The following is a 15352-nucleotide window of genomic DNA, read 5'->3' as shown; positions in this document are numbered from 1 at the left end:
AATTACTTTTGCACTTTCATCAGTTTTCATTTCGTTCCCGCGGAGTATTTTACGAAAATTGTCTTCATTTTCCTTAACAGCAGAAATTTCTTGTGAGATTTTTCTATCTTGATAATATACATCACATTCCGTAGAAATGTTACTAAGAAGAATATCGTTTTCTCGTCTAATACGTTTCTTAGTTGGCAACATTGATATATCCAGAATATTGTGTGTTGCATCAAAATTCCTATTTTCATTGTGTTTAAAATTATATGTATAAGTTTTATTACTTCTATTTGCATAAATAAATACATAAAACATTGCCATATAAAACAATATAAGCATACAACTTGCCTTCAATCCAAGATAGTTAAAAACGCTGGGAGCCAAAGCATTCGTTGCCACGAAAACCACAATCGCTGTTGGTATCAAGAAAAAATATACGAAAATTATTTTACTTTTCAGTCCATGCATTATGCACAGCAATCGCCGTTTTACGGCTCTCTCTCACCACCTAACACAGTTTCTAATTATCAAATCGCTTTTCTATAAAGCTTTAAATTAGCAAATTAAAACACTTTCTGAAAGCAGTTCACTCCAGAAAGAAAATAAATCTTTATTTTAGCAATATTGATCCAAAAATATTGATCTCTTTCATTCTAAGAATTCTTTAAAAATGAAAAAAGCTAGAGTTGTTGTAAAAATTGGAAACTTCATAAACAAGCCCCTTTGGTTTGTTGCAGCCTTTTATGTATAATAATAATTAATTAATATTTTAATGTCCTTTTCTTAATATGTTACTGCTATACGAAAATTTTCGGTGCAGAAGTACATAAATCCGGAATTATACCTGTAACCGCGAAATGAAAATTTACAAAGCTCTTTAGAATTTTATAGTTAGAGTATAAACACATTTCACATTCGTTGATGTAATACTTTACGATGTTTTTCAAGACAACGCAAATAAAAAATCTCTTTCATAAATATTTATCAAAATTAAAAAAAAAAGAGAAATTTAAAAGTGTGACTGTATATTTTACTCTGTCTCTGAATAATAAAATATACATTTTAAGGCTCCTTGAAAATTTAATAAACCGTTTTATCAGAATCTTAAACAGCTATCTCATTAGAACGGTATTTTGTAAAAATAGGATATGTCCAAAACGTGATGTGTAACTAATATCACTTCACTCTTTTAAGTTAAAACGTTTTTTTTTTTTTTTACTCAATAAATTAGGTGTTTTTTTCTGTAAATGGAATAAAGTTCTTAACACATTTCCAATAAGTAATGTTAGCTGTCTTTGCATTCTATCATTTTTGCCAAAGCTAATAACTCTATTCATCAAGTAGTAAATCAGGGCTGAATTGAAAATTCTAAGAAATCAGGAAAATGTTTTCAAAACTTCTGAAATGTCTAGATTTTTATGCAGTCTCGCAGTATCTGTATTTTTATCCCAGTGAAATTTACTCTGTTTATTATAAATAAAAAATGCCAAGACCTTTGACCACCTTTCGAGAAATGTGGAACAGTGTATTTAATAGTTTTGATTGTTAACTTGCCTCAAGGAAACATTTAAATTAATTCCAGGAAATCGAGGAAAGTGTAGTATAGCAAATTATGTGTAAAATTTAATAGGCCGTATTAGAAAGTCGTGTGTTGTCCACGTAAGATTTCTTTATGATGTATTTTCATGCAACATATAACTTCTGATTTATGCAGAGAGGTCGTGGCACGTTTTTATATCGCCGGCATATGTTTAGATACTAAACAATCTAAAATTTATTCACCGAACCAAATTCTGAAGGCTTGGACTTACGCTAATTTTATGGGTTATTTTGTCATCGGCTGTTTGGTCCTAGACTTTTTTATCGGGAGATATTTAGTTTGGCCTTTATATTTTGGGCTAATTTGCCATTTCTAAAAGTGGTTAATTAGGATTTCTTCGAAGGGCATCCGCGAAACTTGTTCCAGATTCATTTTAATAAATTTCTATTTGACTTCGGAGTTCAAATGTATTTTTTTCCGTAAACGGTCAACAGTTGGTTACTGACCAAATGATTCCTTTCTCGATCACAGGAAAATATTACAGAGCCCGTTCATAGAGATATATTTACAATTCATTTGCCATTATGTAACAAATTATCTAAACGGTGGCCGCAGTAGTTACAACTATGTCTGTAGAAACCGTCTAGAGAAATAAAAATGTTGGCCAGGGAAGTAATTAGAGCAAAAATCCAACATTTGATATAATTTCCAAAAGAAAATCTACAGACGAGGTGGAGAGGTCAAAGAGAGCATGAAAGGCTCGAAACGAGGTTCAAGGATTCAGAGAGAAGAGCAAGTACTTAGCAGACGTCAAAACCACTCAAATCAAGGCCAAGGAAGCTTCAAGTACAAGGCCAACGAAAGCCGAAAAGGCCACAAAGCACCAGTGCCATGAAGAACCCGTAGGTATAGGAACAGTTGGACAGTTGGACAAAGTTCTGCTATGAAATGAACTCTTGAAATTAAAGGAGTACGATGCAAATTTAAAACATCACGCATCTATGAAAGGAAGAAGAATTTTAGCCGAGATGGTGTGATGTAGTAGTCGCAAAAAACTTTCATTCTATTTAGTGCCAGCACCTTTGTATTATACTTATGGAATTTGTTATTATTCGTGATTTCATAATTGGTTTACTTGCTGATGACATTCTACGTTGGTGTATCAGGTTCAATGTTCCTTCTACCCTTCTTCGGGAACATACAAGGACCTGACTCGGAACAGAGAGCTTACTAAAGCTATGTTCACTAATTGTGGTAAGTAGACAGGATACAGACGAAGGGTATACAAAACCCTTTATTTTTCTCTATATACAATAACTTCCGTACTTCGGAATACACTGACCCTCCACTCGGGGTCTAACGTAAAAAAGTATAAAAATAAAACTAAACTCTAATTTAACTTTAGAATAATACACGTGGAAGATTGGCCTTATAATAACAGGAAGCGTATGTAGCACAGAGACTGTGAACACTACAATACGTTTAATTTATCAAGAGGATTAAAACCTCTGGCCTGGAAGGCAAATAGCAACTGCGTAACTTCTAAGGTAAGCGGCCTGCTTCGAACTCACTGCTTCCTCCCTTCGCTTGGCAAAAAGGCCACACTTAAATACTTGGCGTTCGCCAGACAAACTTTGCATAAAATCCTTAACGCGTATAATTCTGGCCGGAAGTAGAAAATAAGAAGCGATAGTAAAGATTTAAAATAAAATAAACGTTAGTAAAACTTAAGATCCTTACATACTTCCCGCCAGAGTTAATTAGTTTGAAACTGAGGTCTAAAACGACCTTGTTGAAAACTTTTAGCTCTAGAATCTAACGCGAGGCCAACCTTTTACAAACACAACTTCGCTAGAAACTAGAAAATTTAAAAGAAAGAAATTTGTTACAATAGCAGCTCCCAGGATATACAACAATCTTTTTTTCATCTGTACTGCATCTAAACAGGAGCTTTATTCAATTCTGGTTCCTTCCAGAGATCTGGAAGGAAAACTAGTTTAATGAAATGTTACACAATGACATTGCAAATAACATATAGAATATACTTCTCTTAACATTCTTATTTTATTCATGACTATTTTAATTATCTCTCCCCGTGCTCTCTGACATGTGTTGTAAAAGAACACCAAACACGAATGTGTTTCTGTCTACGTGTGCCACACTTTCTCTTACAATCAAAACACTAACGTGTTAAAATTCAACATAACGAGACCTCTTAACACACCCTACTTTCAACTCTAAACCCTGAGGTACTATTCTAAAAGTGGCTAACTCTAAAGTGTAGCGTCAGAGAGCCTAACTACATCATTCAACCTTTACCACATATTCGCCATGATTTAATCTTTACAGTCACACGAATAACAAATTTTTAACATTACTTTCACTTTTACCATATCACGGTATTTCTTAACATTTAAAATAACAGAACATATCAACATGCCGTTAATTTTACAGATTTGAAAACATACATTAGTAGTACATTGTTAACTTCTATTCTTTTCAAAGCAAGTGCCAATTCTTTCTACATTGAAATAATACTACATTTCAAAAAGTCTTTCAGACTAAAACTTCTCTCTTTCTAGAATGTTTTAAATAAAATTTATACAATAACTTTTTACAATATTTAAGTCTTTACACAACGCTATTATACATCAACTTTAGTTTTACGCACGAGTAATTTAAAAACATAATACGAAAATCGGTCACAACTCATTTCTCGCCCTTTTGGCGATAAAGGTAGACCTCGCATGAGGTAAAACTTCTTGAAATCTGCCACTTATGCAGTAAGAATGAAAGATTAACTTAAGTTTGCAAAGTAACATAAAATTTTACTTATCTTTGTAATATTCGGACATCCTTTTCTGGGCCCAGTCTTTAAAGGTAGTGCAGATAGTAGCTTGGTTTATCCTCCTTCTTGTACGGGCTCGCCCTTCAGTGCTTTCCTCTGGAAGCTTCCGTTTTTCACCCGTTCGGCCACCCTTGAACACCTTCCTTTTCTCCTCTGCTTGTGGTCTTGGCCGTTTGAAGGCAGCTGGTCTTGGCGGAACCGGGAAACTTCTGTCGTGATCCTGCTTGGACCTCGTTGTTGGCCGTTCAAATTTTTCTTGTACTTTTTCCTCCGCCGCTGATAACCCTTCCGCAGTTCGGCGAATTTTGCTTCGGAGAGTTCTGTCGGATGAGTCGATCTTCCGTTTTAAAGCCGGGTTATAGTTGCCGTCATTTCTCCTGGTCCTCTTCACATACGTCGTCCTTCTCCCTTCTTTATTCTGGGGGTGTTCGTGAACTCTGTTTTCTGGACGGTGGAACGGCTTCTTTTTCTTGTTACATTCAATCTTTCCGCGGGGCAATTTTCTTTTCACTTGTTTCTGTCTCTCATTGGCTTGCCCTTGTACTTGTCGTTTTCCCACCTCTGGAACTTGTACCTGCGGTGTCTGCCGTGCCGGATCCTGCAAAAGATCTGAAAAGATTTGCATTTTATTACGATCGAAGTAGGGCTTAATTTGATCAATGTTTGCGGAACAGGTTTCACCATTTTTGGCTTTTAACCATACAACAGCGTGAGTTATTTTTTCTATAACATATGGTCCTTCAAATCGTGGAAAAAATTTGGCAGTTTTATCTTCTGGTGCTGAAGAAAGTGAATGCTTAATTTTTAAAATTTCATCCCCTACTTTATAAGTTACTCCCCGTCGTTTCAAATCATAATACAACTTCTGTTTTCTTTGTGCTACTTCCGTATGCTTTTTTGCTTCTTTTATTAGTTTTTCTATATTACCCATTTTAAATTCTGGGGCTCTTTGTTGCACATAAAATAATTTATGTAACGGTGTTATAATCTGTCTGCCTAGAAATAACTCAGCAGGAGTTTTTCCCGTTGTATCATGTTTTGCGGTCCTAAGGGCGAAAGCAAATTCATTGACATAGTTATTTTATGAAAGCTTTTATGAAAATTTTTAACATAACTACGGATAATTTTCACTATATTTCTGTTGACCCGTTCCGCTATATTTGATTGCGGCCGATACGGGACCATTTTTAAATGACGTATGCCCAGTTTTTGGCACATGTCATCAAATATATTACTTACAAATTGAGGATCATTATCCGATATAACTTTTAGGGGCGCCCCGTATTTTAAAATATATTTATTTAAAATAGAATCGGTAACTAATTTCGCGGAGGCTCGTTTTAAGGGAACAATTTCGGTCCATTTACTAAAATGATCAACCATAACAAGGAGATAGCGACTTTTATTTAACTGACTTTTTGGGAAAGGGCCCAATAAATCGATGCCAATTATTTCATTTGGAAATTCGGATTTAATACTATTTAGAAACCCGGCCGGGCGGAAATTAATATAATTAACTGCTTGACATGTTGGGCAGGACTGGACATACGCCCTTGTTAACTTTTGCAGTTCAGGAAAGTAGACTGCCTCGCGTACGCGTTGGATAGTTATTCGAATACCAGCATGAGAAGCTAAAGGGCTGTCATGGAGCTCTTGCAGGATATTTAATCTAAGACTAGCTGGGATAACAGGTCGAAATTCGTTGTTGGAATTCGTAGTTTTTGTATAAAATAATAGACCATCTATTAGTTCGTAATGGGCCGCCCTATTTCTTATCGCCACAATATCTTGGTGGCTAAAATTTTCAGGATCCTTCAAATACTCATAAATACTTCCAAACTCAGGATCCTTACCCAGTTCTGTTATTACAGTTTCTCGGGAATTTATTGTACACGCTGTAAGCATTGCAACTTTTACGGTATTACCCTGTTCATCTAATTTAATTCGTGATAGGGCATCTGCTACGATATTTTCCTTTCCGGGGGTATGCTTGATTACCAGATTATATTCTTGCAGCTTGAGTGCCCATCTTATTAACCTTGGGGATAAATTTTTCCCTGAGTACAATCTAGTTACCGCCGCATGATCAGAGTATACTGTTATCGGCGCCTTTCCAAAATAGACTCGGAACTTTTGCACTGCTAACAGAACTGCAGGTGCCTCTCTCTCGGTCGCAGAATAGTTTCTTTGTGTTTGATTTAAAGTTCGGCTAAAAAATGCCACGGGCTGCTGATTTTGCGAAAGTACCGCTCCTACCGCATAATCCGAAGCATCCGCTGAAATTTCTAAATTTTCATCCTTTTCAGGAAATTTCAACACAGGGGCTTGCGTTAATGCTTGTTTTAATTTTTCGAAAGCACTATTGGCTTCGGCCGTCCACGAGAATCTTGCCTTTTTCCTTTTTAATTTTAACAATGGCTCAGCGATAGCCGCAAAATCTTTTATAAAGGACCTATAATATGAACAAAGTCCTAGAAAAGAAGAGAGCTTCTTTGCCGTGTTTGGAGTCGGATACTTTTGTACAGCGATTATTTTTGATTCATCTGTCTCGATCCCTTTTTGCGATATTTTGTAACCTAAATATTTTAATTCAGGGGCTGCAAATTTGCACTTTTCGACATTAACTTTTAGACCGGCCTCATTTAATAAAGAAAACACCTGTCTTAAATCCTGTACATGTTGGTCTAGATTATCACTAGTAATAATGATATCGTCTAAATAGATAAATGTGGACTTTCCAAGAACAGGTCTTAACACAATGTCCATGCATCGCTGAAATGTTGCTGGGGCCCCTGAAAGGCCAAACGGCATACGCAAAAATGCATAAGTGCCAGACTTGGTTATAAAAGCAGTCTTAGGCACGTCCTCAGGCCTCACCCCTATTTGAAAATAACCAGTCGTTAAGTCTAAAGTCGTCATAAATTTGGTTGATTTTATGTTCCTTAAAATTTCTTCTATGATCGGTAACGGATATACCGGATATTTCGTTATGGAATAAATAATTTAAATTAAATAAAACATTAATTAATTTAATAAGTAATTAGAAAGAAAATTAGATTAAAAAATAATCCAACATGGCGGGAGTCATTCAAGATGGAGGATGAAAGTCCACGTGTTCCAAAATGGCGGACGTCGACCCGTGATTCAAAATGGCGGACGACGATCACGTGATCCAACATGGCGGCCAGATAAGAGCATGGTGGGAGGAAGAGGGTGAGTCATTCAAGATGGAGGATGAAAGACCACGTGTTCCAAAATGGCGGATGAAAACCACGTGGTTCAAAATGGTGGGTGGCAGTCACGTGATCCAATATGGCGGCTGTCTAGGCCACGCCCCTTTTCTGTGACGTCACTTCCGCCGCACGAATTACTCTGCCTACTACTGGCCTGTACATGTTTTTTACGACGTCCTTGACATTGCTGAACTCAATGCTTGGATTATATTCAAAGAATCCTTGGGCACCTCTATTTCACGTCGAGAATTTATTCTTGCACTCGTGGAAGAACTACGAGTTGGTGCACTACGCAACAGATGCCCCCCAATTGCTCAAATACAGACACTTAAAGGAAAGAAATGTGCATTTTAAAGTTGCAAGGGACAAAACAAGACTGTTGTCAGCTGTAAGGGATGCCAGAAACCAATTTGTGGTAAATGTGTTGCTGTCACTGTCAAGCGTTCATATTGTATCACCTGCGGTAATGTATAACAAACTTTGGAAAACATTGCGTGTTTATTCCCAATTTATGTTTTTTGTAATTTTTTGCATATATTCTATTTTCCTCTTTTTGCATTTGTATCTTTTGTTTGTTTTTCAAAGATTTTGTTTTTGTTTTTGTAATCTTACATTGAAAGATATGTGCTAATTCGCGCTAATTGCACGAAAAAAAATTCTAAAGTATATAAAATAAATAAAAACCTCTAAAAACTCTTTTACGTGGTCATTTCAGCATCATTTCAATCATTTGCTGTGTTTCTACTTACATTTCTTATGAGGGTCAAATTGACCCCTAATGGCGGTATTCGGTTAGTCTGAAATTCGGCTGTTCTAGCGTTAAAAATTCTTCTAGACAAGTTCCCACAGTTTTGTAGTATTACTATACAGTATCGTAGTGCAGGTCTTGGTACTGTTCTTGATTTCATCTGTGAGAGGTACGACAAAACAGCTCTTACTCGGTTGTTTTCGGGGTATTTTCTTTGCCTGAGGTATTTCCGTAGTACTAAAATATCTCCAACTTGCGTCAAATGTAAAAAACCATCAAGCTACTGCATAAGGTCCCCTTAATGGTGCTGCATTGGTGCGTGAAGATTTGCTGAAGAGACATAATTTCTTACTGGAAGTTATGAAGGCGAATGAACTCATGCATTTGATCTTATTCTGATAAGAAGGGTTAGTAGGAAGAAGAAGAATAAGACAACATTTTATCAAGAATAGTTCCATAGCTCCACGAAACACTGAAATATAGCGAAAAATCGGTGCGGATCACACATGGAACGGCAGAGAAGAATATACCTGGACAGGACCACTATGATCACCATTCGCGAAAAAGGTGTTGGATGAACACGGTATTTTTTTCCATCATTTAATGTAGTTGTGGAGAACAGGATAAAGTAATATCAGATAATAAAACACGAGTGCTTTTGAAAATAATGGCACGAAATGTACGCATATTTGCATTGCCTTTGCTAATGTTATAGTGTAGTCTCAAACTATGTCTCCATTTAAATTTCTTAATTTATATTTCTTTTATTTAAATCATACAAATGGCGGAGAATTAAATTTGAAGCCGCAATCTGTACATTTTCTTAAGCTCTAATAAATAGGTTATTTAAAACCTTCTAAGTATTTAATGCACACATTTATCGAAACTTCGCTTAAATCTTAATAATAGGGTTAAATAAGTTTAACTTAGAAATTAAAATAAATTTAAATTTGAATCCGTTTGAAATTTGAAAATAAGATCCGCTAAGTTTGAAATCCGTTTTCCTAAACATAACATAATTCTATTTAAATTAGCACTTAAAATATTAGCCATTTTTCCTCATATATTTCTAACTTTGTATTTCACATATTTTATACTTATTCTTGACCAAAACGTTTGTTTCTGTAAAATGAGAAGAAAGTTGTGAATTTAATGAGAAATAGTGTAAACCTTATGTGCATCTACTTTTTTATGAAAGACAAATTTAAATGAAATGTAATTTTATGTTCTATTGAGCAAGGTACACAAATACGTAAATAACATTCTCGAACAAGTATTAATAAATGCATTTATTCCGAACTCTTTCTAATTTTGAGAAAACAATTCTAATATATTTGAGAAAACTACATTAAAAGTTAAAACTTTCCGTCAATACGTATGTTTTAAAAAGTTTATTTTCTTTAATTTGGTTTTCTTTCTCTTTGAATGTATTAATGAGACGTATTTTATGTACATAAAAATGGTAGTTTAAAAGTCATTTCATTTCTTCAACAAGCTTCCAATGCAGTATCCAGCACAAATGCCAGTGATATACAGAGAAATAAGTATAGGTGCGTGTCCTTCTAGTGCTTTAAAAATGACATTATTTCTTCTGTTCTGAGAAGAAACATAATAATCATTTGCAACATTTCCTTTACGTTTCATTGTCGCTAGGTGAGTTTCTCGTTGTTCAAGATATTTGTCGACAGAAAGATCCGTCTTATTTTGTTCGTCGTTTTCGTTTAAGTTTCGTTCAGTGTATTCATGTTTTTCATTGTTAAGGACATTATCGCCAGATTTTGGCAATATATTGGAAATTACGTGATTGACGTTTTCTTCCATTGTTACTGTGCCACTTCGAAAAGGGTCAATTCCACTATTAGTCGTAAAATGACTAGTGTCACAGGAATCCATTCTAACGTTATCTGTCGATAGATCGGCTAAATTACTAGAAATATGATTGTGTGTATTTCCACTATTTGTGTTGATGCTCTTCTCACATTTCTCAAGGGAATTCTCGCCTGTGCTATCAGATTCACTCTCAGTGGATGTTTCATTTTGTGCGTCTTGATTGTTTGGTACTTCACAGTTTTCAGCATCTATATCAGCGACTTCTTGCGATTCAGTATAGTCAGATCCAAGAAATGAATTACTTTCCAATCCTTCGCCATTGATAACATTTTCATTAAAGTCCGGTAGATCATTGTAGATTTCATGTGTAATGTCTTCTTTAATCGTTGTTAATACGCTTTTTTCAGAACATCCAATCTTGCTGTTTGGAGGAATTTCACTGTTTGCAGAGAAAAGAGTTGTATCACATTCTGTCCATAGATCTATTAAATTAATGTCATCTTTCTGGTTCATTTTAGTAATGCAGATTGGGCTCATGCTTATCTCCTTATACCCCAATGGAATCCTACATTGGATACGAGATTTCTTTTCATCCGAAATTTCTGGATATCGGCCTACAAGTGTTTCTCTTGTTTCTATCAAAAAGCTTCTAATGCTATCATTTGAATCGACATTAATTATTTTTGCACTTTCATCAGTTTTCTTTTCGTTCCCGCGGAGTATTTTACCAAAATTGTCTTCATTTTCCTTAACAGCAGAAATTTCTTGTGAGATTTTTCTATCTTGATAATATACATCACATTCCGTAGAAATGTTACTAAGAAGAATATCGTTTTCTCGTCTAATACGTTTCTTAGTTGGCAACATTGATATATCCAGAATATTGTGTGTTGCATCAAAATTCCTATTTTCATTGTGTTTAAAATTATATGTATAAGTTTTATTACTTCTATTTGCATAAATAAATACATAAAACATTGCCATATAAAACAATATAAGCATACAACTTGCCTTCAATCCAAGACAGTTAAAAACGCTGGGAGCCAAAGCATTCGTTGGCACGAAAACCACAATCGCTGTTGGTATCAAGAAAAAATATACGAAAATTATTTTACTTTTCAGTCCATGCATTATGCACAGCAATCGCCGTTTTACGGCTCTCTCTCACCACCTAACACAGTTTCTAATTATCAAATCGCTTTTCTATAAAGCTTTAAATTAGCAAATTAAAACACTTTCTGAAAGCAGTTCACTCCAGAAAGAAAATAAATCTTTATTTTAACAATATTGATCCAACAATATTGATCTCTTTCATTCCAAGAATTCTTTAACAATGCAAAAAGCTAGAGTTGTAAAAATTGGAAACTTCATAAACAAGCCCCTTTGGTTTGTTGCAGCCTTTTATATATAATAATAATTAATTAATATTTTAATGTCCTTTTCTTAATATGTTACTGCTATACGAAAATTTTCGGTGCAGAAGTACATAAATCCGGAATTATACCTGTAACCGCGAAATGAAAATTTACAAAGCGCTTTTAGAATTTTATAGTTAGAGTATAAACACATTTCACATTCGTTGATGTAATACTTTACGATGTTTTTCAAGACAACGCAAATAAAAAATCTCTTTCATAAATATTTATCAAAATTAAAAAAAAAGAGAAATTTAAAAGAGTGACTGTATATTTTACTCTGTCACTGAATAATAAAATATACATTTTAAGGCTCCTTGAAAATTTAATAAACCGTTTTATCAGAATCTTAAACAGCTATCTCATTAGAACGGTATTTTGTAAAAATAGGATATGTGCAAAACGTGATGTGTAACTAATATCACTTCACTCTTTTAAGTTAAAACGTTTTTTTTTTTTTTTACTCAATAAATTAGGTGTTTTTTTCTGTAAATGGAATACAGTTCTTAACACATTTCCAATAAGTAATGTTAGCTGTCTTTGCATTCTATCATTTTTGCCAAAGCTAATAACTCTATTCATCAAGTAGTAAATCAGGGCTGAATTGAAAATTCTAAGAAATCAGGAAAATGTTTTCAAAACTTCTGAAATGTCTAGATTTTTATGCAGTCTCGCAGTATCTCTATTTTTATCCCAGTGAAATTTACTCTGTTTATTATAAATAAAAAATGCCAAGACCTTTGACCACCTTTCGAGAAAAGTGGAACAGTGTATTTAATAGTTTTGATTGTTAACTTGCCTCAAGGAAACATTTAAATTAATTCCAGCAAATCGAGGAAAGTGTAGTATAGCAATGTATGTGTGAAATTTAATAGGCCGTATTAGAAAGTCGTGTGTTGTCCACGTAAGTTTTCTTTATGATGTATTTTCGTGCAACATATAACTTCTGATTTATGCAGAGAGGTCGTGGCACGTTTTTATATCGCCGGCATATGTTTAGATACTAAACAATCTAAAATTTATTCACCGAACCAAATTCTGAAGGCTTGGACTTACGCTAAATTTATGGGTTATTTTGTCATCGGCTGTTTGGTCCTAGACTTTTTTATCGGGAGATATTTAGTTTGGCCTTTATATTTTGGGCTAATTTGCCATTTCTAAAAGTGGTTAATTAGGATTTCTTCGAAGGGTATCCGCGAAACTTGTTCCAGATTCATTTTAAGTAAATTTCTATTTGACTTCGGAGTTCAAATGTATTTTTTCCGTAAACGGTCAACAGTTGGTTACTGACCAAATGATTCCCTTCTCGATCACAGGAAAATATTACAGAGCCCGTTCATAGAGATATATTTACAATTCATTTGCCATTATGTAACAAATTATCTAAACGGTGGCCGCAGTAGTTACAACTATGTCTGTAGAAACCGTCTAGAGAAATAAAAATGTTGGCCAGGGAAGTAAATAGAGCAAAAATCCAACATTTGATATAATTTCCAAAAGAAAATCTACAGACGAGGTGGAGAGGTCAAAGAGACCATGAAAGGCTCCAAACGAGGTTCAAGGATTCAGAGAGAAGAGCAAGTACTTAGCAGACGTCAAAACCACTCAAATCAAGGCCAAGGAAGCTTCAAGTACAAGGCCAACGAAAGGCGAAAAGGCCACAAAGCACCAGTGCCATGAAGAACCCGTAGGTATAGGAACAGTTGGACAGTTGCACAAAGTTCTGCTATGAAATGAACTCTTGAAATTAAAGGAGTACGATGCAAATTTAAAACATCACGCATCTATGAAAGGAAGAAGAATTTTAGCCGAGATGGTGGGATGTAGTTGTCGCAAAAAATTTTCATTCTATTTAGTGCCAGCACCTTTGTATTATACTCATGGAATTTGTTATTACTCGTGATTTCATAATTGGTTTACTTGCTGATGACATTCTACGTTGGTGTAGTTGTCCAAACATTGACAATAACGAGTCCAGTATAAGCAATTTAATGTTGCAAATTCAGGATGTTCCGGGTAATCACAAGTTCAATTTTAATCATCTTAACTCTATCACTGGGTTGTTTATAACAAAAACACGTCTATATTGTTAGAGTCCGACACATTTCCTTAAATGGTCACATCTTACAAGCCAACAGGAATTCCAAAATCCTTCGTTTTGCCTTTGACTCTGAAATCGCGTGTTATAAGCCCATTGATCGACTTTTATGTAAGGCTAGAAAGGGAGTAAATATTTTGAACTTTACGTTCGGCTGCAACTGACGACAAGATTTTTGTAAGGATCCTAAGTTTTACTAAAGGTTATTTTATTTTAAATGTTTACTATCACTTCTTATTTTCTACTTCCGGCCAGAATTAAAAGCTTTAACTTATTTATGCAAATTTGTCTTGCTAACGCCAAGTACTTAAGTTGTGGTTTTTTGCCAAGCAAGAGAGAGGAAGGAGTTATTAGAAGCAGACCGCTTGCCATAGTTATTTTACTCGTTTGCTGGTTGCCTTCAAGGCCAGAGGTTGAATCCTCTTGATAATTTTAAACGTATCGTAGTTTTAGCAGCTCCCTGTACTACATACGGCTTTTTGTTAATTAACGGCCAATCTTGGAGTTAGGCACATGTTTATTAATCCAAAGTTAGTTTAGTTAGAGTTTTAGTTAATATTTTTATATTCTTACGTTCAGACCACAAGTGGTTGGTCTCTGTATTCCGAAGTCCGGAAATCTCTGTAAATGTAGAAAAAATAAAGGATTTCGTATACCCTTCCTGTGTGTATTGTCTACTTCACAATTTATTGAACATACCTTTAGTAAGCTCCCTGTTCCGAGTCAGGACAGTTAATGTTTCCAAAGCAAGTAAAGAGGAACACAAGTCCTGATATCCTAAGGAGAACGTATCAGTCTTATAAGACCGATTGTCTAATATGGTTATCAAATCCTACACGTAGGCAGGAATAAAACTTTTCAAAAATTGGAAAGGTTAGTTTTTGTGAAGAACATAATACTCCAAACATTTTGAATGATAGGAGAAGAAATCAAAGATGAAAAAGAACAGTGCCCTGAGAAATTCTAAAAAATTGGATGTATGACAGTCTTCTGTTGAATTTAATTCTTTAACACCTCTCACATCTCTTACAGACTCATTGCCTAGTGTATTTCTTCAGACAGGGTTCGTAACTAATAAACCCTAATAACGTCTTGAATACTTAAAACTGCAATCGCTAATAGAATACATTTTGAGGCTTCTTGGATGTATACAGATCGCAGTAAAAATGAACATGAACAGACTAGTAACGGTTATTTTATTAAATTTTCGCGGACAGGTAATATCTCTCAAGGGCGGAAATAACAAATTCTGTTTCGTTTTCAGATGTGAATTGATAGCTGTTAATATGGGTCTGGATTGTGTTTTAGACCGACAGTTATCTAGGGAAATGTGGACAGCCGAAGTGTAATCTAATACCTACATAGTTGGAAAAGTATTAGAGAGTTGAAATGATTTAGAGGTATCGAAAAGTCAAGATTTTGTCGCATTCCATATTCCTCCATCTACAGTGGTTTTCATCTCATGTAAATCTGTAATATAACAATATAGCTCTTAGACTAGAAACGGAGGGGACTTTCAAGCCTCAGGTTTATGCTGAAGGTTTGACATGCCTTGAACTATGCTTTAAAGGACATACTTTAATTAAGAATTCTTCCAGACAAGTTCCGACAGACTCATGGTATAGTAATGCAGGTCCTGGTACTGTTCTTGG

Source organism: Stegodyphus dumicola, chromosome 7, assembly GCF_044657685.1.
Source record: "Stegodyphus dumicola isolate Sdum_Otavi_A_Nest chromosome 7, ASM4465768v1".
Lineage (NCBI taxonomy): Eukaryota > Metazoa > Arthropoda > Arachnida > Araneae > Eresidae > Stegodyphus > Stegodyphus dumicola.
Note: the sequence above shows the minus strand (reverse complement) of the source record.